Here is an 11,092-nt window from a genome sequence, read left to right as displayed (position 1 = left end):
GGCTTTGATCTACACCAGCTGGTAGAATCAAGCTTTGCATATAGTAAGTGCTTAACAAATACCACAATTAGTATCATTTTTATTACTATACAACTTTAAGGGGACAGGAGATCCCCTGACTGGAGTCACTATTATGTCTTTCTTCACTCTGCCCCAATGCTTTCTCCATGTTCTCTAATGACTATTTAAGGGGGAAAGGCTAGTCTTTAAGAACAAAGCGGCATGGCCTACTTAAAATAGCACAGGCTTGGGAGTCAGAGGTTCTGAATTCTTAACCCAGCTGTGTCACTTGCCTGCTGGGTAACCGTAGATGAGTAATTTCTCTTCTTTGGGTCTCAGTTTCTTTCTTCTTTAAATATCTGTTCTCTCTCCTATTTAGCTGTGTCCCCCTATGAGACAAGGATTGTGTGTGGCCTGAATATCTTGTAACTACCCTAGTTCTTAGTTCAGTGTGAGGCTTATAGTAAGTGCTCAAAAAATGCCACAATTACCATGATTATTTAGACAACAACCATGGTCTCATCTCCAGGGCCTAACTGAAAAAAAAGTCATATTTCACCCATATTGCAGGAGTATCGGGAGTCTTAATTTGAAAAGGATCATCCTGTGTCAGCCAAACTGCAATCGTACAAGGGCAGGGAAGAGAGGAGAACAGGCACTCCGTCACACATATCCACAATTTATTTTAATGCCTATCTCCCCCTCTAGAGTGTAGGCTCCTTGACGGCAGGGAACGTGACTGTTGGATTGTACTCACCCAAGTGCTTAGTATAATGTTCTGAACAAGGTAAGTCATAAGCTCTTAAATGCCATCATCATTATTGATCAATACCACTGATTGACTTATCGAGATTTACAGTGGAGAAGGTTTTTGTCTTTTCAGAGCTGTCTTTAGGACTGTTTCAACAGATCAGCTACTCATCTTTCCTCTGCAGAACAGTCCCTCTAGATTCTCTATGCTCTCCTGCCTTTGGTGGGGGGGGGGATTAAATTTGTTTTATTTCTACTCACTGCTTCCTTCATTCCTTGCCCTCATCCATCTTTCTTTTGTACTATTTCTATCCCAAAGAGGAAAGAAAAACCCAGGGAATGAAGAATGGTGGGTTGGATAAGCACTTGCTAAATCCTTGGGTGATTTGAGAAAGGACAATTTGAATAGAGAATTTCAGTCTTTTGGGAGGATGGTCAGTTAACCTATTAAGCCTTTTCCAGTTTTTAGTTCCTTTGAGCTGGTGGGCTACCCTCTGGTTCTGGTCTTGGAAATGATACATACATCAGTGTGGCCTAAGGGCAAGGGCACGGGCTTGAGAGTCAAAAGGCCTTGGGTTCTAATAATAATGATAATAATTTTGGTAATTGCTAAAGTTATTATGTGCCAAGCACTGTTCTAAACACTAGAGTAGGTACAAGGTGATCAGGTTGTCCCCCGTGGGCCTCTCAGTCTTAATCCCAATTTTACAGATGATGCAGCTGAAGCACGGAGAAGTTAAGTGGCTTGCCCAAGATCATACAGCAAACTCGTTTGGGGCAGGGATTGTCTCTATTGCTGAATTGTACTTTCCAGGTACTTAATACAGTGCTCTGCCCACAATAAGTGCTCAATAAATGTGATTGAATGAATGAATACACGTGGCAGAGACGGGTTTAGAACCCACGTCCTCTAACTCCCAAGCCCGTGCTCTTGCCACTAAACCACACTGCTTCTCTGCTTCTCTAATCCAAGCTCTGTCACTTAGTAATAATAACGTGGCTTAGTGGAAACAGCCTGGGCTTAGGAGTCAAAGGGCGTGGGTTCTAATTCCTGCTCTGCAACGTGTCAGCCGTGTCACTTTGGGTAAGTCACTTAACTTCTCTATGCCTCAGTTACCTCATCTGTAAAACGGGGATTAAGACTGTGAGCCTCATGTGGGACAATCTGATGACCTTGTATCTACCGCCGCACTTAGAACAGTGCTTGACACATAGTAAGCACTTAAATATGATTATTATTATTTTATTTATCAAGTGCTTACTATGTGCCAGGCCTTTACAAAGTGCTGCAGTGGATACAAGGTAATCAGATTGTCCCACGTGGGGCTTACGGTCTCAATGCCCATTTTACACATGAGGTAACTGAGGCCCAGAGAAATGAAGTGCCCCAAAATCACACAGCTGATAAGTGGCAGAGGCAGGATTAGAATCCATGACTCCAGGCCCATGGGCTATCCACTATGTCATGATGCTTCTCTTGTCTACTGTGTGACCTTGAGCAAATCACTTAACTTCTCTGTGCCCCAGTTACCTCATCTGTATAATGGGGATTGAGACTGAAAACGTCTTGTGGGATAGGGACCGTGTTCAATCCGATTACCTTGTATGCACCTAGCGCTTAGAACAGTTCTTAGTACATAGTAAGTGTTATATCATTAACATATAAACCCTTTGCTGGAAAAACATCTGAGCATTGCTTTTCTCCATCTTTTTGTTCACAGACATAATAGTCATAATCAAAGTCCTCATCCCCTTCCAACCTTTTAAATGGGTCACTTTCCATTAGGAGGATATTTGAAACCACTTCAAGCCCTCACTTCTCACTTAGTGTTTCTCTCCTTTAGGTTGATTGCCCACTGCATCCTGTCCCCCTGGACTACCCACTTTTCTGTTGGAGAGACCACAAGTCAGCATAGTAGAATGGCAAGGCTAGTCATGGGGTATGTGAGAGAGGATATTTTGGAGGAGGGTGAGGAAGTCAAGCAGGGAAAAGAATGAGGACGAGGAGAAAGAAGAAAAAAAAGAGGTACACTATTTAGGTCGCTTAATGAATTCCTATGTCCTATGCCACCAAGCTGAGAGTCTATCGGGGGAAATCACTTGACTCAGAATTTTGAAAGAAATGCAGGGCCCCCAAGTTGGCCAATGTGTATTCCATAACCTTTTTCTCATCCCTCAGCTTCAACAGCAGCTGCAATTAATATTCACAGAGCATACACTGGGTGGCTTTAATATTATTTTTGGCTCTGATCTTTGCCAATTGTAACTGTGGCCAATTGAGGAATCTTTTTTGTACTTTCCGATGGAAACAGGTTTGTGACCCAACCTTGTTTTTTTTTTTCTTTTCTGACAGAAGGGGGAAAGGGGGTTAATTAGCTTTTTAAGTGTTGCAGCTATTTTAAGATCATTTTGAATAAAATGTTGTCCAGCAGGATTTATTTCCCTAGAAAATGAACTGATTCTACCCTACCCAAAATAACGGCTGCTGAGAAAAAAGAAAAAAAGGAGAATAACTCAAGTGAGAAAGCAGTGTGACCTCGTGGATAGAGAACAGGCCTGGGAATCAGAAGGACATTGGTTCTCATCCCGGCTCTTCCACTCATCTGCTTTGTGACCTTAGGTAAGTCACTTCACTTCTCTGTGCCTCAGTTTTCTCAACTGTAAAATGGGGATCAAGGCTGTGAGCTCCACATGGAACCTGGACTGTGTGCAATTACCCCAGTGCTTAGTACAATGGCTGGTACTTAACAGATACCATTATTTTTATTTTTAAGTGTCTCTCTTTCCCTCTCTTTCAGATCCAAAGAAATCATTAGCATTTATGATGAATGACGAGATCTGCATGGATGATTAGGGCACCAGTGCAGAGACCCAAATCCATTTTGGTGACAGCACCCCAGCAGAATCTCCACAGCTTCTCAAACGGATGTACTCAAATGGGTCGGTACCTCTAGGTTTAAACTATAGCAAGGGACACTAATTGGATGAGTGGCATGATTTCAACTCCCATGCAAATACATTTGAAGCATCCAGAGTCTTTGTCCAAAGCATAAAAAATCTCCCCACAAAAAAGGGGGGAATCCAAGTGACGGTTGAACTACCAGGTAGCAGTGTGAACATAATAGCAGCATGGTCCTGAGTCAGAAGGACCTGGGTTCTGATCCCGACTTCACTGATCTGCGGTGTGATCTTGGGCAAGTCATTTCTCTTCTCCGTACCTCAGTTACCTCATCTATAAAATGGGTATTAAGACTGTGAGCCCCTTGTGAGACCTAGACCGCATCTGAATTGATTAGCTTGTGCAAATATCTACGATTCTATTTATTTTGATGGTATTGACGCCTGACTACTTGTTTTGTTTTGCTGTCAGTCTTCCCCTTTTAGACTGTGAGCTCGTTGTTGGTCAGGGATGGTCTATCTGTTGCCGAATTGTACATCCCAATTACTTAGTACAGTGCTCTGCACATACTAAGCGCTCAATAAATACGACTGAATGAATAAATCTTCCCCAGAACTAAGAAAAGAGCTTGGCATCTAGTAAGCGAGTAACAAATAACACAAAAAACTTAGACAATTGCTTATAGAGCTCAAATGTTGAAGGCAGTACTTCCTAGAAATCCCATGATTAGTATAAAATTTGGTAAGCTTGGCATAGTATACAGAGCATGGCCCTGAGTGTTAGAAGGTCATGGGTTCTAATCCTGGCTCTGCCACTTGTCTGCTGTGTGGCTTTGGACAAGTCACTTCACTTCTCTGGGCCTCTGTTACCTCATCTGTAAAATGGGGATTGAGGCTATAAGACTCATGTGGAACAGGCACAGTGTCCAACTCTGCTTGTATCTGCCCCAGGGCTTAAAACAGTGCCTGGCACAAAGTAAACGCTTAACAAATACCATGATTATTATTGTTACTTCTATGCTTAGCCTGGGGGATTTTTGAATTTATTACTACTATCATTAGTATTATTTTCTAATGTTAAGGATTATGCAATAAGCTGGGGTAGTTACAATATCATCAGATCAGTCACAGTCCCTGTTCCACATGAGGCTCCTAGTTTAAGTAGAAGGGAAAGTAGGTATTCAATCCCCATTTACAGTTGAGGAAACTGAGGCACAGAGAAGTTAAGTCTTGCCCAGGGTCACACAGCAAGCAATTGGCAGAGCCAGAATTCAAACCCAGGCTTTCAGAAAAAAAAAGCCTTCCACACCAGGTCTCCCAGGCCCATTCTCTTTCCATTAGGTCACGCTGTTCCTATAATAATAACAATAACAATAATAATGGTTATGATGACAATGACTGTGGTATTTGTGAAGCACTTGCTACATACTAAGCACTTTACTAAGTACAGATGCGAGATAGTCCAGGCAGACATATTCCTGTCCCGCATGAGGTTCAGGGTCATCCTTTTTCTCCAGGGAGCTACACTCTGTGCTTCTTGGGAATAAATATTTCTCTTAGTCAACGGACACTGACTAAGAGACAAGTTTGACAAAATTTATATTTCTTATAAACTGGTCCCAGAGTATTTTGAGTTCTCTTGGCAGTGTTTTAGGGTCCCAGGGAAAATATGTTGAAGGATTTTAGCCTTTCAATCTAGTCGTAAGCCTTTCACTTTTGCTATTATTGAAGCAGTCATGTGAATAAGGGCACTGATTTAACACTGAGTTATTTCTCTTCTTTTTACCTTTCACCTAGGTTTTTGCTTAATGAAATATGGTATTTCCAGTCATTCATCAAAGAGATTTTTCTATTATTTTACTCTCATCTATGAATAGAAAATTTGTGGAGCCAGAATCTCCTCATCTCTCAAGTGGGAGATATTTGAAGAAATATTAATTCCTTCAGTTCACCAAACCACCAAGGTGCCATTTAGAAAGTTATTGCTTCCAGGCATCACATGATAACACAGAGAAGCAGGTGGCGGTTTACCATATTTCTGTTCCCACTCTTTGTATGTCTGTCCATCCCACTAGGTTGTAAGTTCCCCAAAGGCAGTGATCGTGTGTGTCTTGCATAACAATAGTAATAATAATTATTGTAGTATTTGTTAAGCACTTACTATGTGCCAGTCAAGGTACTAAGCATTGGAGGACATGCAAGGTAATCAGTTTGGACACAGTCACTGTAGTACACGGGGCTCACGGTTTTAATCCCCATTTTATAGATGAGGTAACTGAAGCCCAGAGAAGAAGTGAAGTGACTTGTCCAAGGTCACACAGCAGACAGGCAGCTCAGTAGGGACTAGAACCCATGACCTTCTGACTCCCAGGCCGGTGGCCTATCCACTACACCGTCACCATGCTGCTTCTCTCCCAAGCACCTGATGATGATGATGTTTACTGAGTGCACTGTGAAGACCTATGCCTGTCCACATGGATAGTCAATCAGTCTATCGTATTTATCGAGTGCTTACTGTGTGCAGAGAACTGTATTAAGTGCTTGGGAGAATATGAGAACAGTCACATTCCCTGCCCACAATGAGCTTATAGTCTAGAGGGAGAGACAAATTTTAATAATATAGACAAATTAGAGATATGTACATAAGTTCTATAAGGGCTAGATTGCGGGAGGAATAAAGGGAACAAGTCAGGATGATGCAGAAGGGAGTGAGAGAAGAGGAAAGGAAGCCTTGGTCAGAGAAGGCCAGTTGGAGGACTGTGAGCCCCATGTGGGACAGGGACGGTGACCAACCTACTTTGCATGTATCTGTCCCAACGCCTAGTAATCATAATAATAATGGTATTTGTTAAGCACTTACTACGTGCCAAGCACTGTTCCAAGCACTGGAAGAGATACAAGGTAATCGGGTTGTCCCATGTGGGGCTCACAGTCTTAATCCCCATTTTACAGATGAGGGAACTGAGGCACACAGAAGTTAAGTGACTTGCTCAAAGTCACACAGCAGACAAGTGGCGGAGCCAGGATTAGAACCCATGATAGTAAATGGCATGTAGTAAGCACTTAAATACCAATAGTATTATTATTTTTAGATGTGCCTTCAAGAAGGGTTTGAAGGCAGGAAGAGTCATTGTCTGTGGGATTTGAGGAGGAAGGACCTTCCAGGCCAGCTAAACGTGAATAACAAGGTCCTTGAGGAGCTCACAATCAATAACTTAGTGTTTTGCAAGGGTTCTTGCAGGGTCACTGGAGAAGCGGGTGGCTTAATGGTAAGAGTATAAGACTGGGAGTTAGGGGTTCTGGGTTCTAATCCCACTTCCACTGCTTGCATGCTGTGTGACTTTAGACAAGTCATTTAACTTCTCCATCCCTCTCTTTCCTCATCTGCAAAATGAGGATTCAATATTCGTGGTCTCTCCCTTCTAGACTGTGAGAGCCATTTGAAATGGGGACTGTGTCTGATCTGATAGTATTGTGCAATGCCTGGCTCATAGGAAGTACTAAAACACATGTACTTGAACATAGTAATGATAATAATAATAAATACTGATTCCAAAAGCCCCAGGCTAAGCACAGAAGTCGCACATGCCTTGAAAAATCTGAGTTCCTTGTGCCCTTTAATTAAAACTTCTAAAGATGTGAGTTGGTTTTTGAACTTCCGTTTTCTTCTCTGAACTTTTGAAGTGAAAAATATGTCTAACCAATGCTATTTCATCGATGTTTTTCACATCTGGCCTTTTTTAATGGTATTTGTTAAGTGCTAACTATGTGCCAAGCATGGTTCTAAGCACTAGGGTAGATGAAAATAATCAGTTTGGACATAGTCCACATGCCTCATGGGGCTCATGTTCTTAATTTCCATTTTACAGATGAGGTAACTGAGGCACAGAGAAGTGAAGTGACTTACTCAAGGTCACACAGCAGGTAAGTAGCAGAGCTGGGATTAGAACCTAGGTCCTTCTGACTCTCAGGCCCATGTTCTATCTACCAGGTTGGGGTTAAGAGAGCCAAGCTGAAACAAGATCCAAGTACCAGGAGGTCAAATTGAGCCATTGAGCAATCAATCATATTTATTTATGTGTACTAATCATTTGTCAGAGTGTAATATAATAGAGTTGGTAGAAACATTCCCTGCTCACAATGATATTGCAGACTAGAGGGGGGAATAATAATAATAATAATAATAATAGTGGTATTTGTTAAGGGCTTACTATGTGCCAAGCACTATTCTAAGCACTGGGGTAGATACAAAGTCATCAGGTTGTCCCACATGAGGATCAGTCTTAATCCCCATTTTACATATGAGGGAAGTGAAGCACAGAGACATTGTGACTTGCCCTAGGTAATATAGTAGACGAATGGCAGAGCCAGGATTAGAGCACATGACCTCTGACTCCCAAGCCCAGGCTCTTTCCACTGAGCCACACTGCTTCTACAGCAGTGGTTCACCACTGCCTCCTTCCACGCAGAAATAATAATAATGTTGGTATTTGTTAAGCGCTTACTATGAGCAGAGCACTGTTCTAAGCGCTGGGGTAGATACAGGGTAATCCGGTTGTTCCACGTGGGGCTCACAGTCAATCCCCATTTTACAGAGGAGGTAACTGAGGCCCAGAGAAGTTAAGTGACTTGCCCACAGTCACACAGCTGACAAGTGAGTCTCTGCCCTTGACTCTCCTCCCATTATGCTGTTGCCAGCACAGGTGAGTTTTGACTTGTAGCAGGTTGCCTTCCACTCGCTAGCCACTGCCTAAGCTAAGAATGGAATGGACAGTCCTCAGTAATAATGTTGGCATTTCTTAAGTGCTTACTATGTGCAGAGCACTGTTCTAAGCGCTGGGGTAAACACAGGGGAATCAGGTTGTCCCACGTGGGGCTCACAGTCTTAATCCCATTTTACAGATGAGGGAACTGAGGCACAGCGAAGTTAAGTGACTTGCCCACAGTCACACAGCTGACAAGTGGCAGAGCTGGGATTCGAACTCATGAGCCCTGACTCCAAAGCCCGTGCTCTTTCCACTGCACCACGTGACTCTCCCTCCCCTAGTCGAGACTGGTAGGCTACTGGAAACTCTCCAGGTGTGACCCTGAGAGGGTGGGGGGCACACATATCACTATAATCACAGTTACATACATCAATGCTGTGGGGCTGAGGGAGGGGTGCAGATCCAAGTTTATGGGGGACACAGAAGGCAGTGGGAGAAGCAGCATGGCTCAGTGGAAAGAACACGGGCTTTGGAGTCAGCGATCATGGGTTCGAATCCTGGCTCTGCCACTGTCAGCTGTGTGACTTTGGGCAAGTCACTTCACTTCTCTGTGCCTCAGTTACCTCATCTGTAAAATGGGGATTAAGACTGTGAGCCCCACGTGGGACAACCTGATTCCCTTGTGTTTACCCCAGCGCTTAGAACAGTGCCCTGCACATAGTAAGCGCTTAACAAATACCAACATTATTATCAAGAGGAAATGAAAGAATGAAGAGAGGCCAGGCCCTGCCTCAAAACAGGCTGAGCCAAACAACCCAAGCAACAACTGGACTAAACTGATGCTCAGGGGCTGTGGAGACAGGTTAGACTGAGCTCCAGGATGAAACTGAGCCAGGACTCTGAGGTTGTTGGGTGGATCCACTCACAGAGTCTCAAACCTCGGGAGCAAGTAGAGGCTGAGGTATCCTGAGACTTCCTTTCGCTCCTTCCCTCCTCTCGCCCACCCAATGACCACTCAACGCTAATGGATCAATTGAGAGGCACGGAACATATCACAGTCGTCAGAGCCGGATGGAACTGGAAGAGAAAGAGAAGGAAACTGGGGATAAGCGCTGAACAGGATATATTCCAAAACAGGAGACGGATGTAGCTATAGAGAGGAGAGATCTGATAAAGAGAATCGAAGAGGAAAGGGTTGGAGCATTAAGACATGAGTAAAGATTTGATAGAGAGACAAGCACAGAAAATAGAAGACAATCAGGAAAGATGCATTCAAGAGATCGTTAGTGGGGGGAGATGAAGGAAAAAGAATGGGAATTGAGCACATTAAAATCAAAATGCTGAAAACCAAGAGAGGAGAGAGGAAAGAATGCAGTGAAGTAGGCAGATAAGAAAAAAAACCGTGGATTTAAACTATATCTCCTGCCTTCTCTTTAAATCCACACCCTCTACCTGCATTTCTGAACCCATCCAATCAGGCTTATCAAAGCACTTGCCCTCCTCCCTTCATCCTTCCCTGACCACCATCTTCAACTGTTAGCTTTCCAGTGGATTTTCCCCACTGTTTTCAAACATGTTCATGTCTACAATGTTCTAAAAAAACCCTTCCTTGATACACAGCTCCCTCAAATTATCATCCTATCCCCCTCAAGCCCCTTGAGCAAGTTCATTCATTCATTGAATAGTATTTATTGAGTGCTTACTATGTGCAGAGCACTGTACTAAACGCTTAGAATGTACAATTTGGCAACAGAGACAATCCCTGCCCATTGACGGGCTTAGAGTCTAATCAGGGGAGACAGACAGACAAAATCAATAGCAATAAATAGAATCAAGGGGATGTACATCTCATCATTAACAAAATAAATAGGGTAATAAAGATATATACAAATGAGCAGATGAGCACAGTGCTGAGGGGAAGGGATGGGAGAGGGGGAGGAGTAGAAGGAAAGCTGGGGAAAAGGGGCTTAGCAGAGGTGAGGTGAAGGGTCAGATAGGCAGCAGAGGGAGCAGAGGGAAAAGGGGAAGCTCAGTCTGGGATGGCCTCTTGGAGGAGGTGAGATCTCAGTAGGGTTTTGAAGAGGGGAAGAGAGTTGTCTACACCCAGTCTCACAGTTCTCTCCTCAACCCACTCCAATCTGGCTTCTGTCCCTTTTACTCCACGTAACCTGCCTTTTCAAAGGTCTCCTGCTGGCCAAATCCAATGTCTTCTACTCCATCTTAATCCTCCTAGACCTCTCAACTGTCTTCAACACAGTCGGCTACCCCCTACTCCTGGTAACACTAGCCAGCCTTGACTTCACTGACACTGTCTTCTCCTGGTTCTCCTTCTCTCTGGCCTCTCAGTCTCTTTCACAGGCTCCTCCTCTGCCTCCTACCCCCTAACAGTGGGGGTCCCTCAAGGCTCAATTCTGGGTCCCCTTCCATTCTCCATCTACACCCACTCCCTAGGAGAACTCGCTCTCTCCCATGGCTTCAACTACCACCTCTATGCAGATGATAGCTAAATCTACATCTCCAGCCCTGATCTCCCTCCTTCTCTGCAGTCTCAGATTTCCTCCTGCACTCAAGATGTCTCTACTGAAGACATTGTACCTCCAATTTAACATGTCAGAAACAGAATTCCTCATCTTCCCATCCATACCCATCCATCCCTTGACTTTCCCATCACTATAGACAGCACAACCATCTTTCCTGTCTTGAAAACCTATAATCTAGGTATAATCCTCTACTCACCT

Source organism: Ornithorhynchus anatinus, chromosome 4 (genome assembly GCF_004115215.2).
Source record: "Ornithorhynchus anatinus isolate Pmale09 chromosome 4, mOrnAna1.pri.v4, whole genome shotgun sequence".
In the NCBI taxonomy this organism is placed as follows: Eukaryota; Metazoa; Chordata; class Mammalia; order Monotremata; family Ornithorhynchidae; genus Ornithorhynchus; species Ornithorhynchus anatinus.
This window is presented reverse-complemented; position numbering follows the sequence as displayed.